General features: G+C 45.9%; 1 long non-coding RNA gene across 1 annotated transcript; it reads right to left on the bottom strand.

Annotated features, from left to right (window-relative positions):
- Positions 1 to 3,561: 3,561 nt before the first annotated feature.
- On the bottom strand, positions 3,562 to 5,386 carry LOC119278141. The gene is made up of 3 exons (XR_005137608.1): positions 5,226 to 5,386; positions 5,059 to 5,143; positions 3,562 to 4,045 (listed from the first exon to the last, which is right to left on the bottom strand). It is a non-coding gene; the product is annotated as an uncharacterized LOC119278141 (long non-coding RNA).
- Positions 5,387 to 6,917: the final 1,531 nt, after the last annotated feature.

Genomic DNA, 6,917 nt, shown 5'->3' with positions numbered 1-6,917 from the left:
TTCATGTTACCTCAACACCTGCTGCACATGATGTGCCAGCTCCATATACAACTCCCACCTACGAGGTCACCTTCCATTTCCACCATTTCACAATGGGGAATCGGACAGCAACCTAAAAGGATGCATGGAAAAAATTACTTGTGTGTGTATGCAAAAAAGGGAAATGCACCCACACTGCTTGCTCGATACTTACCTCATCATCCTCTGCCTCCCCATAGATATCAGCACAGCGCGACTGCCGCTCGGCGGGCTGTTTGGAGTTCCGCCGAGAAGAACGGTTTGTAGACCCCTGCATAAAACAAACAAAACACAAAACATGGTCGGAAAACCCAACAAATAGTTATTATAATTGCAAAATAAAACTGCTAGAAGGATAACTGAAAAACGATGAAAAACCAAACATGACTCCTTGTAGCATCTCCTTCTACAACCATTTTTGGTCTATGAACAAAAAGTGGTTGAACAAATTAGTCGCAACAACCAAATGTATAAAAGAAAAAAATGAGCAAAAACAATTGATATCAAAGAGTGCCATGAGGTAAGCAACTCATGTTGATTTCTTAAAGCACACCTACCAAACAAAAATTTGTGCAACTTGATGCACTGTATGGCCAACTGGACACACATTAGTGTGCAACCAAAAAATTCAGCATACACACTGCCCGGAGATGATTAACTGGAGCCAAAACTAAACTAGCCGTCAACCGTGCAACTAGATAGCCCTCCCTGTGCAACTGCATAATTAAGTGTGGCAAAGACAACTAGGATATGAATTGCTTAGATCTGCAAACTCTTGACACATACCCTTGGCAATAGGGCACACATGAGTGTGCAACCAAAAAACCACACACACTGTTTCAACATGGTTTACACAGTATATCCATCTAAATATCATCGATCATGCAACCGGTTAGCCCTCAGTGTGCAACTTCATAAATTGGCTAGCCAACTAAGATATGTATATGTGCGATCCAACTATATTTGTGTGCATGTGCAACTATTACAACAAACTAGCCAACTGATTAATTATATGCATGCAACTTAAGAGAAAACAGAGAAACCACACAGATGCATTTTGAGGGTTGAGCAAAAGCATGGAAACTATCCTCTCAATACTCTTATGCACTTCTTTCCTTCTATTCCAATTCAAATCGTAGCAAAAATAATCACAAAAATGCCAGGCTGGGCACACTACACCGGAATCCCTCGCAGATTGGTCGACCCAGGCAAGTCAAAGTAATCTGACCTTCTTTATGCTATACTACTTGCTCGAACTATGCTTCTTTTTTTAACTGCCGTCTACAGAATACTTCAATCAACATCTTGAAGACGCGGGGGGAAGAAGACGTCGGGGCGACGATGATGAACCCCATCCGGAGGCGCATTCGGAAGGAGCAGTTCCACCACCGGATTAGACAAACTCTAATGCCATCAAATGCCCTCGGGCAGACATCTAGATCAGAGAAATAAAGGTGAGGGAGGATCGGATCTAGGCACAAAATGGGGCGCTCCAATGAGGATCCTGGTGACGGTCGGGTACATGATCCTGTTGTTGTAAAGGAACAAGACCAAATCCGGCGACGGCTGCTCAAACGTTGTTCCCCTGGGAACGAGATAACCTCCCAAGAAAGAAGATTGCAATCAAATTACCCAACTGGATGGGCCATGGTGCAAATTCGGCCAGGGAGCAGATCCAAGCGTAGCTCCTCGTACCATCGCGGCGCCATCCCAGGCGCCGCGGCCCAGATGGGGTCCGAGATGGGGGTCAGGAAGTGCTGCTTGGGGATGGTGGCTGCAAAGGCGGGGGAGGCGGTGAGCATGTGGGCGGCGAGGCGGGGGCCAGGGGAGGGAGAGGGGGAGGACGGTGGGAGGGGAGTAGAGGGCGCGGGCATCGAGCGACCACCTCCATGGCGTGGCAGCGAACTGAGGTGGGGATGAAGACGTGGGTGGATAGCGGCAACCTCAGCAGACAAAGTGTGCGGCTGTTCGGGCAAAATTCGTGTGGCCAGCGTGCGGCCGCTCGCAAGCATGCATTAGATAGTGCGTGCGCACTTTCTAGTATTTAGGCTGATTTTAACAGGAATAAATCACTGGTAGGAGTGTGTTGGAACAGTAATAATCTACTGCTGTGTAGCAAATAAAGCAACGCCTGCCGGTTGCCTAAATTTCCACCGCATGCACATGGCTACACAAGCGAGGAAGTCTAGTCAATCGAAAATATAAGGAGAGAGAAAGGCAAAGAAATCCCCAGCAACTCGATCCCCAATCCTCACAAGAGTGAAACAGGCAGAGAATCCCACGGCTGGCCGACCGGCCGCATCATTAGAGAGCGAAGAGGCTCTTGTCGTCGGGGCCAAGGGCACGGCCGCACCGAGCCCTAAGGCCGATGCATCGCATGGGAGGGAGCTACGCACCGCATCCATCGCCATTGACAGCCACGCCGGGGACGGAGGCGTGCTCCGAGCGGCGCAGCGGTGGAGAAGTCGAGACCGGCCGGTAACCAAGTCCCGACGCGGTGGGGGCAGAGGCACAGCCTGGCGCGGGCAGCGGCCGGCGGCACAACGCGGGCGGGCGGGGCCAGCCACTGCCTGGTGCGGGCGGGCGCGGCCACGGCGTGAGCATAGCACGGTGCAATGCCGGTCGTGGGGCGCGGCGCAACAGGGACAAAGCCGCTGGAGCCGGCTTGATCCAGCGGGGACTGAAGCTAGGCGATGCCACTTGCCATGAATGCCTTCGTCCGTCCAGTGTGAAGGCAAGATTATGTTCTTGGTAAAGCAATTTTCTGTAGCCATGAAGAAAATTGGAAAAGTAGCACCTTGTTCCTCTGTAGCAATTAGATGAAGTTGGTACGCCAATTTGCGTGGTGCTTGACTTGAGTCTCCGATTCTCTTCTTCGTGATCCCTCTGTACTCTGTCTTGCCGTGAACAGGGCGTTCGCCGATGCGGAACGGGGCGCTGTGCCGTGAACAGGTCGTGGCCATGTACGGCGCGAGGCTGCCGCTTGGAAGTGCTTCCGCCGGGCCGAGAGCCACTGCGGTAGCGGGCGTCACCACGGCGAACCAAGGGCTATAGCCGTCCAACTTGCAGGCGATGCAATAGCCAGGAACCGTCACGTCGATGGAATTGCCCCGCTAGGAGCATGCTGATAACGTGTTGAAATAGAGATCGACAGAGAACAATCGAGAGAGTTGTAAAGTGAATCTCAAGTAGTCTTTATTGATAGTGTTGGATCCTTTATATACAACACTAGATCGTTTGATGGCGCGCGTTGCCGCGCCCGTCCATTTATCCAGTAAAATGTAGAAATTTGTGTGCTATTTTATAAAATGAAGAAGCATAAAATTAAATTTGCATAAACTAACTAACATATTAGGGATTAACAAAAAAGTAATGTTGTAACAAATATAATGTAATTTTGCGCCTCTTGTTTGGTTTCATCTACACAACACATTCAATATGGATCAGTATATGGAAAAACAATTAGCTTGTATTGCTAATGATTAGCAGAGCGTGTGTGAAATCTGAAATGATTCAAGAGCCACCTGACAATTTATAGCCAAGCTCACTTGAACAATACTTACATAATTCTTATATAGTACGAAATACCAAAGGTAGCACGACCATGAAAATTATTGGCTTGCATTACATCAACAAACATGTTATTCAACACAAAAATATGCATACGCTTGAATGAAAATGACAGAGAATCGATAAATGTTCATATGAATGATCTAAATAGTTCTGGTTGAATAAAATTTTGCTATTCCATAAATAATATCAAGCGTGGATGAGTCAACCGAAGAGATTATTCTAACATAGATGACGATACAGATCTAGTTAGACAAGAAGAAAAACTGCCCATGATATCATCGATGCTGCAGATAAATATAGGAAGATATCTCCTTAAATGCGCCCTCTCTTCGCAGAGGTTACTGGGACGATCCCTGTCCATGCACGCTTTCTGCAGATTAGCCTGGTCAGATGACAATGTAATTATTCTCTGGTCTTCTTTACTTTATTTTTCCACAGTAGGAGACTCACGAATCTGCACAAAAATGCTGTATTTTGCTTTAGTGACAACTTCCAAAAAATTGCATAGAGTATGTCATAGCGGACGATTAGTTAATCAGCATCATTCTCGCTTCAAACAAGCACAACAATAAAATTAGGGATATCGATCTCTATTTATCCTTCATTTAAATGCATGATGAACCAGGCAACCTGCTCAAGGTGTCAAACGTATCGTGCCTAATTAATATAACACCTTATATGTTCTCACAAACCAGGATGCCAACTCAAGGTCACAAAACGGAAGAACGTCACCCAGGTTGCCATCACTTCTAATCCGACACTGGTTATTCTCACAACCAAGTAAGCATCGAGAGAGATCTACATGGAGTATTTTTTGTGGAGACAAAATTCACAAACATGATCTGAATGACTAACAATAGTTTGGACAGGATTGAGAAAAAAATCATAGGGCATGATGAACGGATAGGTTATTAGTAATACCCATAATACCATCTACATTTTTGGATTGAACAAAGTAATACATGTGCAGAATGCAAAATAGTACATGTAAGTAATCACAAATATCATGATATTACTTAAACAAGTGCACACTGTAATGATATTAAACCTGCAACCAGCAAAAGAATGTGTGAATTTCTTAATAGGGTCTATGGAAGAACAATGAAACAGAGTATGTTAGTTACAAAACCATACCTTTATTAGGTCATCCAGACTTATAATTTTACTTCAGGTTTGCTATTGGAGGACCCAAAAGGAATCACACAAAAGTGCTTACGTCATATAGAAAGTGTTTACCTAAATACATAATTACTGTATGTGACCTTCGAGAAGGTGCGTATTCGGCCGAATTAATACAGTAGCTTTCCAAATTAATTCTTACTGTATCGAGAAAAAATGAGTACTTTTTATCAATCATTTGTACTGGAACTACTATAAAGAATATTGTTCATGGATGGATCCCTTCATTTGAGGTTCTTGGGAAAAAAATGAATTCAAGAAATCAGTGTAGCTTTGTTGTACTTATACCTCGCCCAGCAGTTAGAAGTGGACCTCTCTTTTTTCTTGCCTGTGTGTTCATTGTTGCATATATGCAATAATTCGTCTGGTATTGCTAGAAAAATTCCATAACCAATTAGCATAAGAGCATATCAGGAAGAGGAGGATGACTTTCCCAGCGAAAAGAAGGAGCAAACCTATGGGAGCAACTGGGTTGCCTTGCAGCTGCTCCATTTGCCCACGCCGCATGCACAAGACTGCTCGTTGCTGCCTCTCTGAATTGGAGGGATACCTTCCTCACTTGTTTTTGCATCAATTTCGCCCCGGCGCTGGAGGTGCAGAAGGAGGGCATCTATGTCCTGAATTTGCAGCAGGGTTGATTATGGAGGAGCAATCTAGTGAAGAACAATGGCTGCTGGGGCTGCTCTTGCTATATGAAAAGGGGGTGACACTAGTGCGATGTGACAAAGCATATATAGCCGAGCGAATTGAAGGAGGTGTACACAACAAAATTGTAACTGTCCTGCACCATTAGCCGCCGGCGAGATAATAGCATGTACAATAGGGTTTCATTACTCCTCGCTTGAATGACGGCGGATGAACTCCATTACGACGAGGCGTCGATATACATCCCCAGATCTGTTGGATGCCCTTGAAGACAGATCGAGGCGTCGGTATGCATCCCCGCTAGACTGGATTCCCTTGAAGATACATCGCCCGCCTGTACTTGACCGATCAATCCCTAGGTCGCACACATGGCGCGCGTCAGGGTGGATCGATTCGTCCTCTCCTTTCTCTGATTCTGTCGATCGGAAGAGTTTTTTTTCTCGGGAGGGTCAACCAAATCGGGGACTGGATGGATTGGATGCGGTCGCTCCTCTCTGTATACCTCGCAACCACAGCAGTGGACCTCCATTAGCGCTCGATTGGGCTGGCGGCTGGCGAATGGCCCATTGCATCAGAGGCCTTCGTTTCGGCCTCTGGAGCAGCAGCCCAAAGGACAGCTGGGCCAGATTAGAAACAATGCGAGACAGACAAGTTTTCAGACAAGATCTGATGGTCAGGAACGTCCAGATCGCGAAAACGGACGGCCGAAAACGTAAATCACTGTGAGGGCAGAGATTAGGTGCGGTTATACTGTCCTTAATGTACAAATGAAACGTCTCCAAAGGAGACGACAATTCCAAGAGGTGTGACGGTTCCCACATCATGCGATTACATGCACGGGGAGAGCGGGGATTATCCCCTAATTAACGATGAGTTAATTATTCTTAACAGTCTTGATACCCATGGTAATGGGATTGCCGAGTCCTCGTGGTTCACAGATTACTACAAGAACACCTGCAGGTACAGGTAATGCGATGATCTAACGCGAGTGTGATGCTTGCTTGTTCGGAGTTCTTCTTCTGCTTCTTCTTCGATTAAGGGATATAGGTTCCAGGTCAGGAGCCTGGGATTAGCAGGGTGGATGTCGTTCTTCTTTTTCGTTTGATTTCATCTGTAGTCGGATCCTGCTCTTCTGTATGATGGTTGCTATGTATTTGATGTATTGTTGTATGAATGTTGTAACTTGTGGAGGGTGTAAGCCTTTACCTCGTACTCCCATCTATTCAGTACATGGCATGTTGTAATGATATCCACGTTGCTATGTGCTCGAAGTGCAGTTGTGCCTTGATCATGAATTCATCACGTGATTAGGAATCGCATCTTGGTCGCTACAAGTTGGTATGAGAGCCTTACCGACCTTAGGAGCCCCCTTGATTGATCGAACCGTTGTCGTTGTTGAGTCTAGAAAAAAACTATTTTGAGTCTAGCTATATATATATTGGAGAGTAGGATTTCTTTTTACTCCTCATCCCCTTGTCGCTCTGGTGAGGACTCGTGATGTA

This window comes from Triticum dicoccoides, chromosome 3B (genome assembly GCF_002162155.2).
Source record: "Triticum dicoccoides isolate Atlit2015 ecotype Zavitan chromosome 3B, WEW_v2.0, whole genome shotgun sequence".
Taxonomy (NCBI): domain Eukaryota; kingdom Viridiplantae; phylum Streptophyta; class Magnoliopsida; order Poales; family Poaceae; genus Triticum; species Triticum dicoccoides.
The sequence above is the reverse complement of the archived record's forward strand: the minus strand, read 5'-3'. Positions and strand labels throughout refer to the sequence as shown.